Source organism: Synchiropus splendidus, chromosome 16 (genome assembly GCF_027744825.2).
Source record: "Synchiropus splendidus isolate RoL2022-P1 chromosome 16, RoL_Sspl_1.0, whole genome shotgun sequence".
NCBI lineage: Eukaryota > Metazoa > Chordata > Actinopteri > Syngnathiformes > Callionymidae > Synchiropus > Synchiropus splendidus.
This window is the reverse complement of record NC_071349.1, coordinates 13,084,021-13,103,787: the sequence shown is the minus strand read 5'-3', so window position 1 is coordinate 13,103,787 and position 19,767 is coordinate 13,084,021. Positions and strand designations below refer to the sequence as shown.

The 19,767-nt window shown below is 45.2% G+C and overlaps 1 protein-coding gene across 3 annotated transcripts in view; it reads left to right on the top strand.

Moving 5' to 3' along the window:
- The window catches only part of LOC128747419 (leucine-rich repeat and fibronectin type-III domain-containing protein 2), an 89,569-nt gene that overhangs the window by 36,842 nt on the left and 32,960 nt on the right, over nucleotides 1–19,767 (top strand). For 2 of the 3 annotated variants that reach the window (XM_053845296.1, XM_053845298.1), the window contains exon 3: nucleotides 19,401–19,477. The gene's annotated coding sequence lies outside the window, so the exon portion shown is untranslated. Of the gene's footprint in view, nucleotides 1–9,777; nucleotides 9,852–19,400; nucleotides 19,478–19,767 lie in introns of all 3 variants that reach the window. The other variant, XM_053845297.1, reaches the window with a different exon arrangement.

The window sequence follows — 19,767 nt, the reverse complement described above, 5'->3', positions numbered from 1 at the left end:
GTCACAGAGAACGTAAGTGATGTTGACAACTGTAGGAGGAAAAGACCAACTTTTCTGATGTGGGGCCACAGATATACCAGGACAAAAGCTCTGTTGGAGGGAGATATAGTAGTATAGTGAATAAGTAGCTGTTTGTCAATGTGTTGCTGAGATATGCAACTGGTTTCTTGAATACGTGGGACGTAGTTCGCGTTGTAATAGCAAGACTGGTTGCGTTGACTTTAATTCCTGAAACCTTGCTGCGCAACGGGAATATTTGTCAGCAGCCACCACGAACTTCTTTCACCACTGGGTCAAATCCGAATGACAGTCGTGGGACGTGTGAAAAGGTCTGACCTTTTACACAAGTGAGCTTTGTTTCTCTCGCTTTTCCATGAGGGGTCTAATGGCCGAGTCGCTTTAGGTACTTTCTACATTTGGCCTATACCTCGAGAACCATTTTTAAAAATCCTATGACAGTGAGTGTGCTGTGTTTTTTTTATTTCAGTCATGTTACATCAACTCCTCTGCTGGTTGACATGCAGGGTCTAGATTTTTCTGCTGTTGTACCCTGTATTCTGTCCACGCTAGCATGTCTGTTTTCCAAGTTTGGGATGTTATGCGAATGTAGCACGATGCTCAGGCCTCCTGGTTAGTGGGGAAAACTTGTGAGACCCCTGATACCAAAGGAAAATGGAATGGCACCATGCTTAGCTGAGCCAATGTGAATTGAGAGAAGTCATGCGAGAACTTGTCATGGGAGATCAAATCCTTCTCAAGGGGGTTTCTGAAGTCCAGTCCTTGGTCCTCCTGAAATCTATTTGGAGCCTAGTCAGCTGAGCACACGGTTCCCCCTAACAGCCTCCGAGATGCAATACTAAGACTGCAGACCTGAATTTCAGACTGGTACGTCTGTGTCATCACAAACTGTGGTCTCTGGATGAGAGATTGGAAGTGATCGGAAAAGGGAGGGGAGGGTCCAAGCCAACCTTTTCCAGCTTGTCCTTCAGAAAAGCAGGCTGGACGGTGGCGAAAATATGGGTGAGATCGTAGCAGTGCCTCGGATGTCCACCCCTGCCTTTGTTTGGGAGACTGAAGGGGTGGTTTATACGCTGTAAGACGCTAGCTTTCTCAACTCCTCCGATTGTTGGAGAGAAGATTTTCGCAGCAGCTGTTTATGAACTTGCTCCAAAACTGTCACTCTGAAAGATAAACAAAACAGCATGTCGCCCCCTACTCTCAATGTCACACCGCCCCAGGTGCTCCTGCTCTCTGAACGTCTTGGTTGTTGGATCCAGTTCACCTGCAGAACATGCGGCAGCTGTGAGATGTTTCACGCGTTTGCATCATCACTCTGCCGAGGGTCGTGGTGAATGACATCCAAAACGCTCTCTAAAGCCTCATTCAGTCAGTTTTCTCAGTCGGATAAAATGTACCGTCAATATTTATTCCCTGCTCTGTGCTGCTTTGGCTTGTTTGAGAAGAGACTTCACAAACATGACTCTTTGATCAGGTCCATCGGCGGCGCCGCCTGGAGCAAGCCTCTGACAGCACCCAACACATCGGCTGATCTGACTGCTGCTACAGCGCAGATATGTCATCTCACTGGTTGGATTCATGGTTTGATCCCAAAATATGAAACTCGCACGTTTGGAACATTTAGCGAAACACCATGGCCTTTGATGCATTAGCGTCCAGAGTTCAGAGCCGAGGCAGTCGACGTCAATATCTTGGGTGCAGTGTAGGGTTGGAATTAGAGCGGCAGGTGACAGTGAAGAAGAAAGTGCAGGCAGGGTGGAACTGGTGGAGCCGACTCATGTATGGTAACTAACTGGTTATGGAGATAAGGATGCTCCTGAAACTAAGGAGCATCCTGGACAACATCACCCACCCCCTCCATCCGCTCCTGGTCCAATACAGAAGAACATGAACGCACAGACTGAGACTCGCCAACTCAAAGACCGAGTGCCACTGGAGGTCCTTTCTTCTCGTGGCAATAAAAACATACAATTAATCTCTGGAAAAATTACAGGATTCTTCTTGTTCATTGTTCACTTTGTTTCTAAGCTCTTTAGTACAGCTTTTTTGCATTTTCTAATATTATTTCCTTCAGGATTAATAAAGTTTTTCTGATTCTGATTTTGACACATGGTTTGGAGGAAAAGGAAGGCAACCAATGAGGTTCATGGATGTGGTATAAAGTGAGGTAAAAACACTAAACGAGTGGGAAAAACATTTTTTTTTAGGATTATGATACATTTATGATGCAATTCCACAACTCACGTTTCTACCTTTTGACCTCTGGTTGTGCTGAGAGAGCAAGTGTCCTCACGGTTTATGGAAACATAGACGGTGGAAGGGTTCATGAGAAGCAACACGACTTGGCTAAGGGGGCTGTGTATCGACTGGTATCTGGTGAAGCGATACGTATCGTGATACGGTGGTAATGAAACAATATATTGTGATATGTTTTGATACTGTAAGTACAGTGAAAACAAGTTTATTATGCACAGTATGTCAGTACGGTTCCTCAGCACAGGAGGACCATTTATTAAATATTACATGAATTTAATATTCAGGTGTAATAGATATTTTCTTCAGCCCCTAATGGCTCACTAACAATGTTGTTGCAGTGATGGCAAATGATAGTTTTGTTCGTAAGTTGCCCGATGCCTTAATGAGTTCTGCTTAGCTTGTATTGATCCGCTCAACACTTTGTGGTGACAAACACCCCGACATCCGGAGCCATTAAAGTCCGTGGCCTCGCTCAATGAAAGGCTGTTTTCCTGGAAAGCTCCAGTGGCTCTGGGAGCTTTGTGCTTCATGTAAATGTTAGTCTGGCTGAACCAACCTGTCCCCGAACAGTCGCTGACCTTTTGCACCCCTTCATGGAAACAGTTTAGTCGGGGTGGTGTGCCGACTCCGTAAACAGGTCTTGACTCGCCCGTTGAACTCCACCGCTTCTTGTATCACTGGGTGTCAGGGTTTGTTAGAGGGAGGGGAATCCAGTCGACGGGTGCAAAAATGGTACGACAAATTGAATGTTTCAGAGATGGCGCTTGCTCAGCAGTTTTGACTCGTAAACGCTGCACGTGAACGTTACGTTTCTCTCATCAGCTTCACGTGTGAGGAAGTGTCACTTGGCAGCTGCTGGTGCTGGCGGCGATGAAGCCGTGATGGACGCGGCGCAGTTCGATTATCAGTGTGTTTCCTGGTGGTAATTCACCTCTGCTGCTGACTGCACAACCAGACAGAGATGAGGAGCTTCTCCTCACTCTGCTGCTGCCGTCTGCAGCCTGCAGCTCCGCCCCAGGATGCTCTCCTCCCCCGCTGGGCTGGATGGTTTCGTACGCTGCAGTGTCTCCGACAGAAACTTAACACAGCTGCAAGATGGCAGACTCCATGGCGGGGAAAGCATTGTCAAAGAGCCTCCAATCCACACGTTACATGACTCCACTTTGTTTACTGTTTACCATTGAACCATACCATACCAAATGAAATAATAAATAATATAAAATAAATCAGAAATGGATTGTTTCCTGAAAAAAATGTATATAAAAATAATGAAATAAAATAAAAACGTGATGAAAGAAAACAAATAAATAAATCATGAGAAATTTGAAACCAAAAAACAAAACAAAAACATCAGTCGTATGTACTGATACCTAAAATAAATTATCTCTTTTTTTTAATAAACATCTCTTTTTGAGAAAAATAAAAATAAAAATAAAATATATACTTTTAAAAAAGCACACATATATATGATTGATGCACATGACAAACATTAAATTAATAAGCAAAACAATCATATATGAGTATGAAAAAAATGAATAAATACATAAAAAAATGTTTAAAAAAAACACAATAATGGTCTTGCTGTCAGTAGTTTATTTGAAGAAGAAGAAAAAACAATGGCATTAGTTGGAAGTGAAAAATATAGATATAGATATAATGAAAGAAAATAACATGTTTTTCAGAAGGAATGAAATATTTTTGCCACACCCATAACACAAAACAAAATATGTATGCACACACAATATAATGTGTTTTGTAGTGCATCAAATAAGTAAGGTAAAATTAATATTAAAAATAAATGGCATAAAGAGATACAGAGAAGAGAAAACAAAAAAAGTGGAAAAGAACGATACATAGTGTGTCAGAAGTGAGTAAAATATGTGACAATACGCTAAATAAATCCAATAAAAATTGAAGGATTTGACCTACAGTTTTTGGGGATGAAGCACTCAAACACATCCAGTTACACTCAGTTAAGATGGAACACATGGAGGTCCATTCATCTCCTGCACAGTCTTCAGTGAGTGTCCGCTAAGTGATCTGCTCATGGTGATACGGAAACACTATGCCACACTACGCATCTCACAAACACAACACAAGTCCTTGGAATGTGGAGCAACACTTCAGTCATCAACAGCTCGCTCTCTTCAGATGCTAAATATATCCCTGACACTGTTTCTCCATTCAGCCTGTTCTGTGGTGCAGCTGGTGTTTTCTTCTCTTTCTGAACGATGCTATTTTCGGACCCTCCAGTTTTGTACTCCGAAATATCATCTCGGTGCCGACAATCTGTATCGGGAGTCACCGGATCGATCTGAAAACCGGGCTTCTGAATGTGTCCCGGATCAGTCGGAGGAACTTGAAAAACATAGACAATGTAATTAGAGAAGGAGCCTGCACCGCGCTGGTGGTTTTTCACTTCAGCGCTGCCTCTTTCTGCATGCAAATGCTGCTCAAGGGCTTCTCTTGTTGTGCTGCTGTCTTCCCTTTGTGTAGAACAAGACAGGTGTTTTGTGTTCAACACTTCCTCCTCTGGATGTTTGGAACCGTTTCTCTTAGTAGTAAAGAACCATTTCAGCTCTCTTGGTTGCGAGTCAGAGGTAGTAGCAATGGAGCTGCCACCCCACTAAACCACCCCAGAACTGGACTCTCGAGGCGCCGAAACGTCAACTGTATTTGGCCTTTGTGTTATTGTAGCCATGCATATTCATGAAGCCAAAGAAAACAAAGAGAGCGAGCCGTAAGATGAAGCGGCTTCACGGTGTATTTATATTGCACATTTACATCCCGACCTTTGAAAATGCCACGCTTTAGCATGAATGGAGACCTCCCACCGAAAGCAGCCGAACCCCGGTCTCATCCACTAATTGAAGCTCCGCAACACCTTCAGAAAAACCTCCTAAACGTATCCGTGTCATGAGAGCGCTGCCAGTAGATAATACAGTTGCAGCGCAGGATTCAAGATAAAGCAAAGTCGTACGCACAAAGTCGGTAATCCAGCTTACTGTTGGTGCAGAAGTGAATCCATTACATGATGATAAACTTGTGCGGGCCTCCCAAAACAACTTCCCCAGCAAGAGAGAGAGTAAAAATGTACATCATCTCTGCATACATTAGCTGTCTAATGCAGAGCGCTTCTCCGCCAGCTCCCTGTATAGCCTGCAAGGAAACAAGGCTAAAAATAAACAGGGTGTCTGAGTGGTAAACAAAGTGCAGAACTTCAGCCGACGTCTGAGTTTGAGGAAAGGTTTAAGGGACAGGAAAGCTACAGAAAAGGCTTCTCTCGTTTAGATTCAAGCAAGGTTCTTCTGAGTGGTGCTTTGTGTCCACTGGCATCTGTGATGTGAGCTCATGATGAGTTTTTGTTTGATCCAGTTCGAGATATTTCCTTCTCATTGTGAGGGTGTTTTGGTTCCCGACAAAGAGAAGATTGTTCAACTCAACAGCAGATGATCTTCTTCACTGAGGTTCTTCAATAGCGGATTTGTGGGTTGGGTTTGTGAAAGTGAGTATAATGGACCTGTGCCTTTGTGTAGGAGAACATCTATGACTCAACAACAGGAAGACCAGTGAGCTTGTGGCAGGGTTGGAGGACTCCACTTTCCAGGTCGGGACACCCTGAAACAACAGGCAAGACGCAGTTCAATCTGATTTTCCTCAGATTGGTGGGATAGATACAAGGCACATTCTCAAGCTGTGGCAGGTGGACCTTCACCCTAGAAGTTCCATCAAATGTGGATGCATCATGGAAGAGGCGCTTCCCTCCAAATGCGCTGCAGTTCGCTCACTGTGGCGTAGACTGAAGTCTGTGAAGTGAAACCAACCAATGAGAATTGGGTCTGCAGCAGTTCCGAACCCAGGGTCAGTCAGAGACTCACCACGTCAGAGTTTCTGGTTGTGAACCAGAAACTCTGACATGCTGTATGCAACCTTCTTCAGATGACACTGGTTACGAGTGAAGAGTCGGTGAGGTATCGTGAAACAGTATTGCAGGATTGACGAAACAGTGGCCGCTAGATGGCGCTCTTGGCTTAGAAATGATGTGAAGTTTTGCTGAATTAAGTGTCCCAAGGCCAACCATTTTACAGCAGATAGTATCATCTGGTGGCCTCTGAAATTCAGAACACAGTTTCACGAAACCTCATGAAACCTTCAATACTGTGTCATGAAACCTCATCTGCCCATCACTTCGACCCATTGCTGAAAAAAATGAGTCTTCATTGATGAATCCCTGAAGAGTCAGACTTGGATACGTCCTTGCAAACGTCCATTTCGTCACGCTGAAACTAGCGTATCTGTGCACCCTGTGTACCACCTGCTCTCTCTTTCATGTGTTGCAACGTACTTTGATTCCTGGTCTAAATTTATCTTCCAAATATCCGGTGTCTTTGGGGAGAAATGTAGCCCGTTGTTTCCCTTTGTCCTACTCTATCATCTCAGGAGAACCAACTGCGGCAAGCATGTGCACTGCTCATGATCATTGTGGTTTCAGGCAGGTGAACATTCGCTCCTTTCATGTGTGCTTTGCTCCAAAAATAGACAAATTACAAAGCTAAGCCCTTCTGATTCCTTCCTGCCGCCGAGCTTCAGATCACTGCCATCCCTCCGAGCCTTCACACCTCCACCCCAGCGATGGTTCACTGAAGCCGCGGCACCTGCATATACGGAAATTTAAACCCACTTTAGCGCTAAAAACCTTTGTTTTCTTTGGCTTTAAAAAGTCTGGGTGAGGTGAGACACGGCTGTGTGATGGCATGCGCATGCAGGTGGATGACTATGAATGGATGTGAGGGCGACCAAAACCTGCCGGAAAACATCTCCAAACTGAAGTGGATTAATAACACAGGTTGGAATTAGCTTAGGTTTCCTGGGGGGGGCAGGCACTCTCTGAGTCATATTTCCTATCTTTGGACTGTACGTGGTCTGGTAATTACAGGATAACAATGAATGCGGCCTTTAAACGCCTGTGGTTCATGACGCTTTTTTGAAAGCCTCCTTTATTCCCCGCATATCTGTGACAGAGCAGGCGCTGGTGCGTCCGTCCTGGCTGCACATGGATGTATGGAGGGTTCGCTGTCAGCCAGCTGACACTGCATTGTTGCATAACCCTGAATTTGTCCCTGGCATCATTACCTATGGTGTAAGGTGACTCCTAGCGCAGCAGGATCTTTGAACACACAAGCCATTAGCATTTAAAGGCGCAGCTCCGACTCTTTCACCTCGCGCTCAGATCAAAACATCCCTCAGAGCGAGAGACACGGGCCGCGTCTCCGGACCATCGCTCTTTGAGGAGCCTCATTTGCAGCCCGAGTGTCACGTCAACATCGCTCAAGGCCGATAATGCGGCCGTGCACTTTTGTACTTGTCGTTTTATCACGAGGAGTCTGTTTGCCGAGCAAGATTGAGTCTGATTTAAAAGGCAGTAGCAGCGGCTTTGATGATTAAGGTGGAGATAATGGTGCGAGTGAACAATAAACAAGATGTGTCCAAACTTTTCACTCGTAGCGATTGTACGAATATTGCAATATACTACTACTGTAAAACTCACCAAGGTCCAGAATAGAAAGAATATATATTATATATATACATATAATATATATTTTCCTTCCAGTTTGTGTTGTATAAATGTTATATATAATAATATATATTATTATGTATAAAATATTGAGCCACGTCATATCAAACCGACGAAATCGCAGGCGTTTTTTTCAGCTCCGCCCACCGAGCCGATCTCCTGGAGGACTGGAGATGAGAAGCAGCAGCTGAGACGTGGAGTTGAAACTCCTGACACACAGGCAAAACAGCACATTCTGAATGCTTTAATGTCAATAAAAGATATGAGGCGTTCATGGTTCAAGTTCTGATCCTCCTCATGCATTGTTACTGAGCTTTCTACGGCGTAGACAGCACCACTGCACCCACATCTTATGGACCGGTGCGGCTCATGTATGACTTTGTTTTCCTTCTTAAATTTAGTGGTTGGGGCTGATATTCTGGTGCACTCTATAGTCCGGACTTTACGGTAATCATTTCACTTTTGGGAATTGCTGTATGCTCTTCATCATCGTCCAATTTTAGTCCACCGTAGTCCAATTTCAGGGTGTTTTTTTTTTTCTGCTCAGTCTATGAATGATTCTCCATCAGACTTATAGTTACTATCGCTTCCTCTTCTGGCGCTCCTCGATGGCTCTTCATCCTGAGCTGCAGCTTCCTTCACAAACTTCATCTGCATTTCCTTCATAGCGCCTGATATCTGTTCGTCTCTGAAATACAACTCAGGAACACTCTTTGCTTCCATGTTCCATGTTTCACTCTGTTGCATCAACTGTAATCTGCAGTGACAGCTGTTGATGACCTGCGTGACTCGTGCACCAACAACGGCGTCTCAATTATACAGCGTGAAATTGTAACTGTCTGAATCCTGGTTGAACTTCTTCAGCGTCACGCCTCTTTGCACTCGTACAATGTTCCGGCCCGGTGCGTCGCATCGCGGGTCGGTGGAAATTGGTTAGTATGTCACCGGAATCTCACTCGGTGTTACGTGTTCAGGATCAAAGCAGAGGTGTAGCTGGCTAGTAGTGGATGCAGGGGGAGGTGCGAGCTGCCCAATAAGGAAGTATCGTATTGACATGTGAGGTGATGGTGAAACTTGGGAGTGGAGCTGGTGCCTGCTCTGCTTCTCATCTCCATGTCTGAAAATCATTTGAAAGCATCCATCCATCATGATGTGCTTTCAGACCGGCTCTATTTAATTTGCTATTTTGCCACCAGACTGTGACGTGGCGGCGCTCAGTCGGGAGGATTTTCCCTTCTTTAGTGTTCCAGTCTGAGTGTCTGACACAGACGTCTGGCAGGTTTAAGCCTCCACAAAAGCCTCATATTCGCAATGCAGACCTGAGACAAAGAAATCCATTTTGAAGCTCAGTCCAAACCAGGTAAACAATATAAGACACTTGTGGTTCACCTTCAGATACTTCAGGTGCTTTTGAAACTGGCTGCTTTAAATGCTGAAGCAGGTCGCAGGTCGGCTTCTGCACGCAATAAATCCAGAACTTTAAAGACATAATTTATAAACTATAGTTTGAAACAAGATATGAGTCACCTGTGCACTTCATCCAACATGCATGACTCTCATCATAGACCCTTCCTCCCCTTCCAACACTCTCTGTGTGTGGTGGCATCGCAGCCATCTTCACCTATCTGCACCTGTTATTCTCCTTGAGTGACCTCTAGTACCCATCTGTTCCCACCACCTTGTCTCATTCACACACATGCGTTGTGACCTTCCTCGCTCCAGTGACTTGGTCACCGCCTCCGTCCTCTCTGTGCACGTCACTATATCATCAGCAAACACAATCATCGACTGTGTTGCATCACTTCAGAAGTACCAGACATTGAAAGACCAAGGCATTTTCAAACAAGTTTTGACTTTAATAGTCATAGTTGACAGTTAAAATCCCAATGCTTGTCAGTTAAACAAATGTCCTTTGTCTTGTCTTATAGGTCATTGAAAAACCCTTGTCATTTTCGGGCATGTTTTTGGATACGTGACAAGGAGGACAACACCTCCTGCTGCTGTGAGTGCTGTGCAGTATTATGGGATAATTTTGGGGATATTAAAAGGAAGTGTGCATATCATTGGTGCACCGCAGTTGTTGTTGGGACCAACTAACCAAAAAAACACTGGGAGAAAAAAAGGATTGGAGCTTGTTTGACTCTGAGAACCAGAGCTCTGTGTCGCTCCTCTCCTCTGTGGTTCATTAAGAGAGCCTGCTTATGGAATTAACAAGGTCGTGGGTGGCATTTTTTGACGGCTCTTTACAAAAACAATCCCAGTCAAATGTACTTTGGAGAGTAGTATAAGCAACTGTGCAACTGTTATTGTTGATCAAGAGGCAGAAATCTATTGCAGTGTCCACATCGAAAAGAAAGAAATCGGCCGTTGGTGCACATTCAAATGTCATACAGTGGTACCTCGATTTTCGAACGTCCCGGAATTTGAACAAATCCAGAAAAAACATAACGTGCGTAGACCGATCAGCTGACCCACGACGTGCTTCGCTATTGTTTATAACGCAGCCTCTGTATGCAGACGTTAGCTACATTTACTGGCTGTTTTTTCTTCATATTGAGGTGTAAAACCTTTCCTGTCTCCACACTGGACCGTGGTAGAGTGTCACAGGGGAGGTGCTCGCTCTCCACACCTCCACTCCAGGGTTTGATGTCCTGTTGTGGGCTGGAGCTGGGACAGGGATGAGGCGAGTCTGGGACAGAGCGTGACTTGGTTTATGACTTTGTCACAGCCAAACTGCACAGAAGCGCACATTCAGAGCTGGACACGCACCGGGCACCTCTTCACTTCTGGAGAGACGTCACTCACTCGGCAACCCCTCCCACATGCAGCGGCCACACACATAGAGGAACAGCCACCTGCAGCAGACACTCTACATTCACTCCTACAAAAGACTATTTTAAGACTTGGAACGCATTAGTTCTTTTTCCATTCATTGTAATGGGAAAAATCGATTCAGATTTCGAACAAATCGCTTCTCGAACGGCCGTCTGGAACGGATTGTGGTCGAGAGCCGAGGTTCCACTGTATTCGTCACTGACTAAACACGGTGACCCGACCTTTCCTGGCTCGACTCGTGCAAACAAATGTTTGTGGTTTGACTTTTAAAATGAATGAAGACAGAATACTCATTTATACATTGTTCTCATGATTGATACCCCGAGGATCAGTTCCCCGCTTCAGAAGGTCCCCTTCTTTTTCCCCCTTTTATGAAACAAGAGAAGTCAGCAAGTGTGACCGATGTGTGCGGTACATTTGAAAGAGCAATCGGAATAAGGATTCAGCGAAGGACCCTGGAGGGTCTGAAGTATGAGTGTTCCTGAGATGAGATAAGTGCAGAGGACATTTCATAAAAGGACGGCAGAAGGTGTCGGCCATGAGGGTGGGCTTCCCAGAGCGAGAGAAGTGTGATGAATGGCCTTCACTGAAGTGGAGGCGCACACTGACTGGCTGGTATTCTGGCGAGAGCCCAGGTTTGATAGCAAGATCCAGGACCCTAGAAAGCCTGCTCACCTCCATCTGGTAGACCAGAATAATGTCTGAATAAGGACACAACTCGACTGTGCTGCGTTAAAAACGGCTCAACCTCTAGTCAAACCACAGACCAACACAAGTGCATGGCTCCTGCATCATTTAAACCTATTTGGATGTCAAAAGGTTTTAGTTTTCTCTCACTATCATAGCAAATAATGGGAGTGTATTTTATTGACTTGGCGTGACCTGTAACACTACCAGTACGTGGCCTCCTACTGTTCCTCAGGTCAAAAAGAAGATGACTCAGTTTCGGTCGACATCCAGTGGAAAGTATTGAAGGGTCCATGAGGTTTCATGAAACAGTGTGCTGATTTTCAGAGGCCACCAGATGGCACTGTACGCTGTAAAACGTTTGGACTTCACCACCTGGTTCGATGAAACCTCACATCATTTCTAAACCAAGAGCACCATCTTGTGGCGTCTGAAAGTTAGGATGCTGTTTCATCAACCTGCTATACTGTTTCATGATACCTCATCTAGCCATCACCAGTGGAAAGTAATAGGGAGTATCATTACGCTGTACTGCATCCAAAGGTGTGTTCAGGTCCTGCTTGGAAAATCCCCTACTCTTCCTCTCCCTCACGGCCACAACGATGCGGTCCAAAATACCAAAACATGGTGCCGTTCAACTTCTCTTCCATTTGTGCTCAAACATGAAGTGTCATGTGTGTTCTCTGCGGCCCACAGCGGTGCAAAGTCTCAGGTGTGTGCTCATTTTAAGACAAAATTATTCAGACAGTACTGACTCTTCTCCAGAGTGCTGGGATCTGAGGTGCTTCTGCGCTGTTATTTTGCTTCAATAGAAGTTCCTGTGAAGACACGGATGATCTGAGGGCGACTTCTCATCCGAGCCAGACGGCTGCTGCTTAATGAAGAGCCGTAAACCAGCCCTATCTGCAGGACCATCATTCATCCTGTCTCTCTCTGGGATCTGGTTCTTTCAGCCGTAGGTTCATTCATACTGTGGGTACATTTTAAACTGTCTAAGGTGCAGTGAGCATCTTGTTTACTGCGCCCCGTGTTTTCGCTGATCTGTTTTAATGTTCGCTCTGCTCTCTTCGGACCATACCGGAAAACAAATCTGCCATCTGAACCTCTCCGCTTCAGTAGATTATGGTCTTAGGCTGTCTTCCCCAACTCATTGTTCCTCTTACTCCTTATTATTTTAGCCTTTTTCGGGGGAATTGGCTTCATGTAGTGGTGTGGAGCGCGGCGTACCCCCGTTATCCTCAGGACAAAGCTGCCGTGACATTGACTTAATCCCTGATTGTTTCAGTTTGGCTTTGGGGGGAAGAAAACAGATAAGGAGTTCAGCTACAGGTGACGAGAAAGCAGCAGTCCTTTGGCAACAGGGACAAAATGCTCTTCAATGAATGATAAAACACAATATAGAGGGGTAATTTCTCCATAAATGCCAGGGCATGTTGTGCCTGCGAGGGAGTGTGGAGGACCAGAATTCAAATTAGGAGTGAGTGACGCTTTAGCTCCGAGACATGCAGTCAACGATGGAGGACTCTTTCCTCTCATCTTTTCCCACTGCACATATGTGTGTGGCCATGTCTTCATCCAGCTTTCGCTTGCACTCCATCTGTTTTCTGGCTTTACTGAAAGCAGCCGTCGAGATTCCCCCCTGCTCTAATAACTGCGATTTTCTCTGTGGTGACCCGGACCATGCTGGATTTTGTTAGACATCAGGGGGTCTGAAAAGTTTCACTCTCACCACAGGTGGGAAGATCTAGACAAATATTTAGCTGTAGCATGTGCCATCAACTCACACTGACTTCAATTCCATGGCAAATTATGTCTGGACCCCTACGGGCTGTTTTTGTTTTTGCCTAGCCAAAGGTTTTTGAGTCCAACTGGGACAGGCGACTTCTTTCTAAGAGGGACAACGATGCCAGGGTAGCTCTGCGCTATAGACAGGGGCTGAGCCACCTTTTCAGGTGGCCGCAACCCTCCTCTGAGGCCAGGCCAGATCCTCTTTAATCCCCGTGCCTCTTGTTCACACACCCTCTTCTTCTTCTGTTTACCCCAGGGGTCAGCAATTACACTGCCCTGCACCCCTACATTGTTATGGTCTCTCGAGACTGAAGGTCCGGAATGCAGAACTGGTGGGTTTGGGTCTGGAAGTGATCGTATGAGGCAAGCCTTTTTGTTTGCGAGTCAGAACTAGGTTAGCTGGATAACTGAGGTACCCTTGTGTAGTGGAGTGTGCCCTTTAAAATGTCACTGTTGCCATGCAACCTTCTCTAATCCAATGGATTTCCCCCAACACCCGCTGACAAAAATGGTGAGGCAAAAGCTTCATCCTGGCTCGGGAACTTTCACACGTTCACATGGTTGGAGATAAGCTTCCACTCTCTTTAGGGTATCCAGGTTTCTGGCAAATATAATGCTTCCTCATCCATCTATCTCCCTCGGTACCGCGGCACCCTCAACCCCCACGATGGCCCGCTAATCCCTCTCATTAAACCAGCCCCAAGGCTCTTGTTACAGTACGTCTATTCCCTCGTGCTTCGTCCCCGACTTTCATCTCCAGTGGCACGTGTGGATGTTATGCATTTGCCATGTGCGATACGATCCTGACGTCTCTCTCATCTATCGAATCCGATACTGGAGGGAGGGAGGGCGAGCGCGGTGCTTATCGCTGCATCTGAAAGGAAGAATATCAAGGCTCGCTGTCAGGCGGCTTTTTATAGCCCCCGTTTTTAAAACACTAAATTCCCCCACACGGACAGATAAAGTCATCTGGTGAGGAATGCAGCGTCGATGTAGATTGCCGGGGTTATAGTTGTGATATTATGTGCATACTTTACTTGCAGTTCTCCAGGTAACGCCTCAGGCAGCATCCACCTCTGTATTTGCCGTTCTGTTACTGCTCTGCACCGTCGGCGCTCACAAGGAGCAGAGACTAGAGGCGGAGGCTTTCTTGAGTCGCTCCGGCCTCTATAGACAAAACTGGTCACAAAGTGCTGGTTCGTATCCATCCGAAATCGATCGGCCACAATTGAGTGGGGGTTAACCAGCATCTGAACGGTGTAACCACACATGTTCTGGCTGTCGATTAATGGATCGCAGGTCGGATGCCCACTTGGGTTCCCTCCGGACATAACGGTTTCCTCTCACCCGTCTGAAATACAGGGTTATAACCCATGACTCCGTGGGTGGCTCCGCTCACCTTCACCCCAGTGACCTCATACAGTGTTGGAAAATGAATATTGCACCTTTGTAAGTCCAATTTTGTACATGTTTTCAGACATCAAAATTGACCTGACCTTCAGAAATCAAATCATCATATTCATGGAAAACTCATCTTCAGCCCAGCAGTAGTTTCTCAGCGTTAATGACTCATTATTAAAGGCAGTGACTCACCATGCTCTCTGGGGATACCGTTCCCTATAAAGGTGCTGTTCATTTGAGCCCTACACTGGTTCATAACACGGTACTGACGTGGACAAAGAGGTCGCCGGTGGCCTGCCCCTCAAAAGTCATGGGTGCCTGGGTGTGAAGGTGAATATACACCCCTCATTTCTTGTGAGGACACATGGTAAAGTTCACCGTGAATGATGGTGCAAGCCATTTTTACTCATTTCTTACCCAGATATATGAGATGTTCCCTCTTGTCGATCACCACAGAGTCAGCCATCTAGGGAGCACAAGCTCAGTTCAGTGAGGAGCAACACAAGACACTGTTTCTGTGTGGAAATGAAGGGGAAAAAAAAATGCTTGCAAAGCCAAATGCCACAGCCCCGGTGTGGGAATATTTCAGCTTCAAACCTAATGTGCGAGGTCAGCACATAACATGGTGGAGCAAGTTTGTCAAGCTTCTTCTAATGTGGTGACAACGAAAATGACCCACAACCACCAGAGCAGTTTCACTAAGTTCAAGTTTTGTCAACTGAGAAGTTACGTACTTAAACATTACATTTTGAAAGGCGTAGTTGTTTTATTTTTTCACGCATTATCTTCACATTAATGTCAGTGTAGTGTCAAAATGATGTTAGTTGGTCAATTTATTGACAAGATTTTTTTCAAAACCACTTCAATTTTCAGCCTTTGTGAAGCTAACATGCCAAAATTGTTCACTTTATATCATTAGGAAGTCTAGTTTGTGTCAGTTATTTTACTTTGTAATGTTGAGATAAAACATTTTAATCACAATATACAGTGCTAATGATTTCCAATAATTTACTAGCAGATTTATAGTCGTGGATAATACGCCCTGGTAATAATACTGTTATTAAAATTGTCTAAACATCAAAAACAAACAAAATAACTAAAAGAAAAGTCCACACCAGCTTCCAGCAACTGTTCTAAACATGTTCTCTCTCCTCTATGGCCCCTTTTGAAACAAGTCTGGACACCCGCTGCTCAAAACCATGCAGCGCAGCCGTGGCCGCCACTGCCCTGTCAAGCTTCCCTTTCAGTCTCCTCGGCACCACCTTCCACCCCGCCTGCGTCTCCTCAGTTCTGGCGCCACTCGAGGTATCCGGCCCCGCCGTCACGCGAAACCATAGATGAAAAACACCCCGGCGGCGGGTGGGAAAAAAGGAAAGCGAGTGCTATAAGTCGCTCTGCATAGACGTACGGAAGGTGTTGTGTTCTCGCAGCGGTTGTTGTCCTGCCAAATGAATGAATCAATATGTTGGGAGCAGCCCAGGCTGCCTGCAGGGTGTTTTTCCTCAAATATTTGGTTCTGTGTGCTTCACGGCGTTTCTTTGCATTGAAGTGTCGACGTGTTAAATCCCCGCGAGTGGAGGCCAAATAGCTCAGAGTCGTGGTAACAAGGACCCACTTTTAGAGGTGCAAAAACATAATGCATCTTGTAATAGAAGCAGTGTTTTTGAATAAAAAAAATGTTTGGTCCTCATATTTGATGCAGAAGTTGTTTGAATTTATTCAATCACATCATTTACTTAAATCGTGAATATAAGTGTGATGTGTTTTGAGTTGAGATTTAACCCATTTATTTCAAGTTTTTGTCCTAAAAATTACAGTATGCCTAATCTTGAACAGAAGTAAGTTCTAGTGTCCACAACCAACCTGAAAGCTCAGATTTAGTTTTTGTCTAAAAGGATCTGGAGGTCAAAACTATGCAGATTGCACACTTTACAGATCAAAATGTGCAGTCACGACACGCTTCAGCAGAGCGCTAATATGTTTTTAAGATACCCTTCCTGCAGTCGCCTGTTATCACCGAGGCAGCTAGTGTTTGTCCTTCGACACCTCCTGGATAAGTGGCCACAGATACAACAATGAAAGCACATCAAGTGTGTAATAACAATGTTTGTGAATTCGATAAGCCGTCCTCTCACCACAGCTGAAAGACTTCTTGCGAGAAACAAGATTAGGTTTCTCCGCAGGAGGTAAAAGTGTGGGCACGTCGCAGAAACCACAGTTGCTTTTTAGCCGTTAATGTCGGTGTCAGAAGGGCCGTGTTGATGCGACGACAGATTCTCTGCGTCGACGGTGATGCTTCCCTGAGAGGTGAAGAGGGGGAAAAACCCAGTCCCAGTTGTGGGATTGTAGTTCATAGCCAGTTTCTTGGAATGTATCCTTTCAATGTATCCACTAGACAAAAGCCTTGATGGGCTTTTTGGTGTGTTAGTCATCAACGCGTTTTCTAATGCAGAGATGAGAGAGGCCTGACTCGTGTTTCCACAAAAACAAGGACAGAAGCTTCAGCACTCGCTACCAAAGCGGATATTAATGTGGCTGAAATATTTATAACCCGGGTTTTTGTGGAATTTTCACAAAATGTCAACACTCCTTCTGATCTTTGCAGCTTGTGTCCCCCTTCCCGACATGCTGCTGAATAAGTTAGGAGCACATTCCGATCTCATATCTATGTTTGGGTGAATCGTAGATCATTTATTTTTCTTAAGTTGAACCAAACACTTATAGGAATAGTATATGAGTGGTGTTAGGGAAAACAACCTCTGTTTACCTTCTGTTTACCCAGAAACAGATCAGATATCACGCCATTTCTGACCGTCAAAACGGGAAAAACAAGTAAATAATGAAGATTATTGATGAATATTGAAGTTTAATAACCCCACAAAAGTCATCTACGTTTTCCCACACCTTATACCATATGTCCATTTTCTTACGCCAAAAACAAAATGATCTTGTTTACCAAACCCACAGTTTCTTATGCTAACTTAGATTTGTTGCATTTTGTCGCTACTGCAGCTGAAAGCAACAGTTTATATTGGCGGATCACTCTTTGCCGATCCATTTGTCGATCTCACCCCCCCACTGTGCCCTCTTATGTGCAAGGGCAAGTTGGTTATCGGGAAGTCCCCAGTTCTTTAGCCCCATTGAGGCACCCAATGCTGGGATTTTCACAGCCTATTGTAGTCAATTGTGAGAGAAGGACTCCTACCCTTCAGGAAAGTGAAGATGAAGGAGCATCGTAGCATATGGTCCTCCTAGTTCCCTTACTTGAAACCATGAAGGCAACCTTCCAAAATCATAGGTTCACCTATCTGCCAGGTTCAAATGCCTTGGAGCAGCTGTTGCATCCCTTCCTGAAAAGAGCACAACCAGCCCAGACTCCTCCATATGTTCTAATGCCTATGATGGTCAAGTCCCCACTGACAGGCTTGCGACTTCCAGAAGATGGAACCGAGGATTTCTTTTGTGTTTTTCTCCCAGTCGGCAGGAAACGGTCGACAAGGATCTGACCCAGAAATCAAAGCACCGTGGGGGCAGTGCCAGACGCAAAGCTCCTGATAGATGGGTCAAAGAGGGCAGGAGAAAAACCCTCAACGAATCCTGACTAAGAATGAGGTGTGTCACGAGCGAACAGAGGGAAGAGAGCTGCGAGGATGCGTTTCCAAAGTGAGTCAATCAGTGTCAGGGCAGAAGCCAAGAGTGCAGCGCGTGGGAGTCCAAAGATGGTAAACAGCTCTGCGGAAAAGGAGCGCAATGCAAGTTGTTAAATGCGAGTGGAAGAAATCTTTACTCCCATTGACCCACATGCAGCTCGTGTGTCATCCAGCTCCAACTAAATGAGACAGTACTTCCTGTTTCTGTGGCAGGCGCCTCAGAATGAGTCTGAGTGGCAGCCCAGTGTTTATACTTGGCTGTGTTGTTGTGAACCCTGTCAAACGGCAAAGCAACTCATGTCGGCTTTGTCACAAAGTTTGCTGCGTTGTTTACTCTCTGAAATGGTCGTCAGTATTGCTGTTTATTTTTATATCAAGAGGGTACTTCCTGTTGTGGTATTCTGAAACCTAGCATGTACGGTATAAAGTAGAAAGCTATGTTGGGAGTCGCCCATTTTTGGTTTGTCACCGGGAGTCGTAATAGTGAGCCCTCTGGTGGTCGCACACATAAACATCGCCACTTACATGATGATATGAATCATAAACAGTGTTTGGCCCGCCTTCATTTTTTTGAGGAAAATAACAAAAGTCTTTAAGGAAGGACAGTTGTGACTCACGGGTTAATGGACTCCTAGTATAGTTGTGCACTTCAAATCCCTCAAGCTCATTCCTCACATTCAAAGTCCCATGCTTTGTCCCCCGGAGAGGCATTGTTGAAACACATCCACGACCTTGTAACGCCGACAGACTCATCCGTGAATACAAACGTGATGAATGCTGTCCAACCCCTACATCTCACTCCTACACACGTTTGTTTAGCAAACACACAATGCGCCGCAGTGTGTTCCGACTGGCAGGGAGAAAAGGCGGGCGGCGTGAAGCAGCGCTCGTGGGATTTTAATGTCACTGGGGAGCGAACACCCCGTTGTGCTGAAATTCAATCATTTGCCAGGAACCATTCAGAAATCCCTCCACTCTCCCACTCTGACTCGAGGAGATTTCAACCTTTCTGAGAAGAGAATAATTGTTCCAGAGCCGCAGCGCTGTGAATAGTAGACTGTTTAATGTGGTGGGTTGATAGGATTAGCTTCATGTAAACAAACATTATAGCTCACTTTGTGTCAAGGTGATGTTCAAGTTCAGCTCCGTGTGGAGATGAAAACTAAACCAATCCTTTTTTATGTGTTCAGGTCGGTTCCTTCTGAAGGGTACGTTGGGTCGAGAGAAATTTTCCAGTGACCATATGGCACAATACCACCAGGAATAGGTAAGGTTCTTCATGTTTTTCGCTCAGCTTTAGCCGTTACTTTGGCCTTGAGAGGGATATGTGTTTTTTTATATGAGACAAAAGAGCACTTACAGTTGGGTCCTCAAAAGAGGCTTATCTTGCTATGTTGGTAATGAGCCTAACCATCTCTTTCACTCAGCACAATGTCCTTGAAAATGTCCACCAAATTTGCATGGCCCTTCAGAACTTAACCAAAGAAAACACACTCAAAAGAAGCTCATCTTGTAGGACAATGTAGTGATGGATCGATGAGGCATCATGAAACAGTA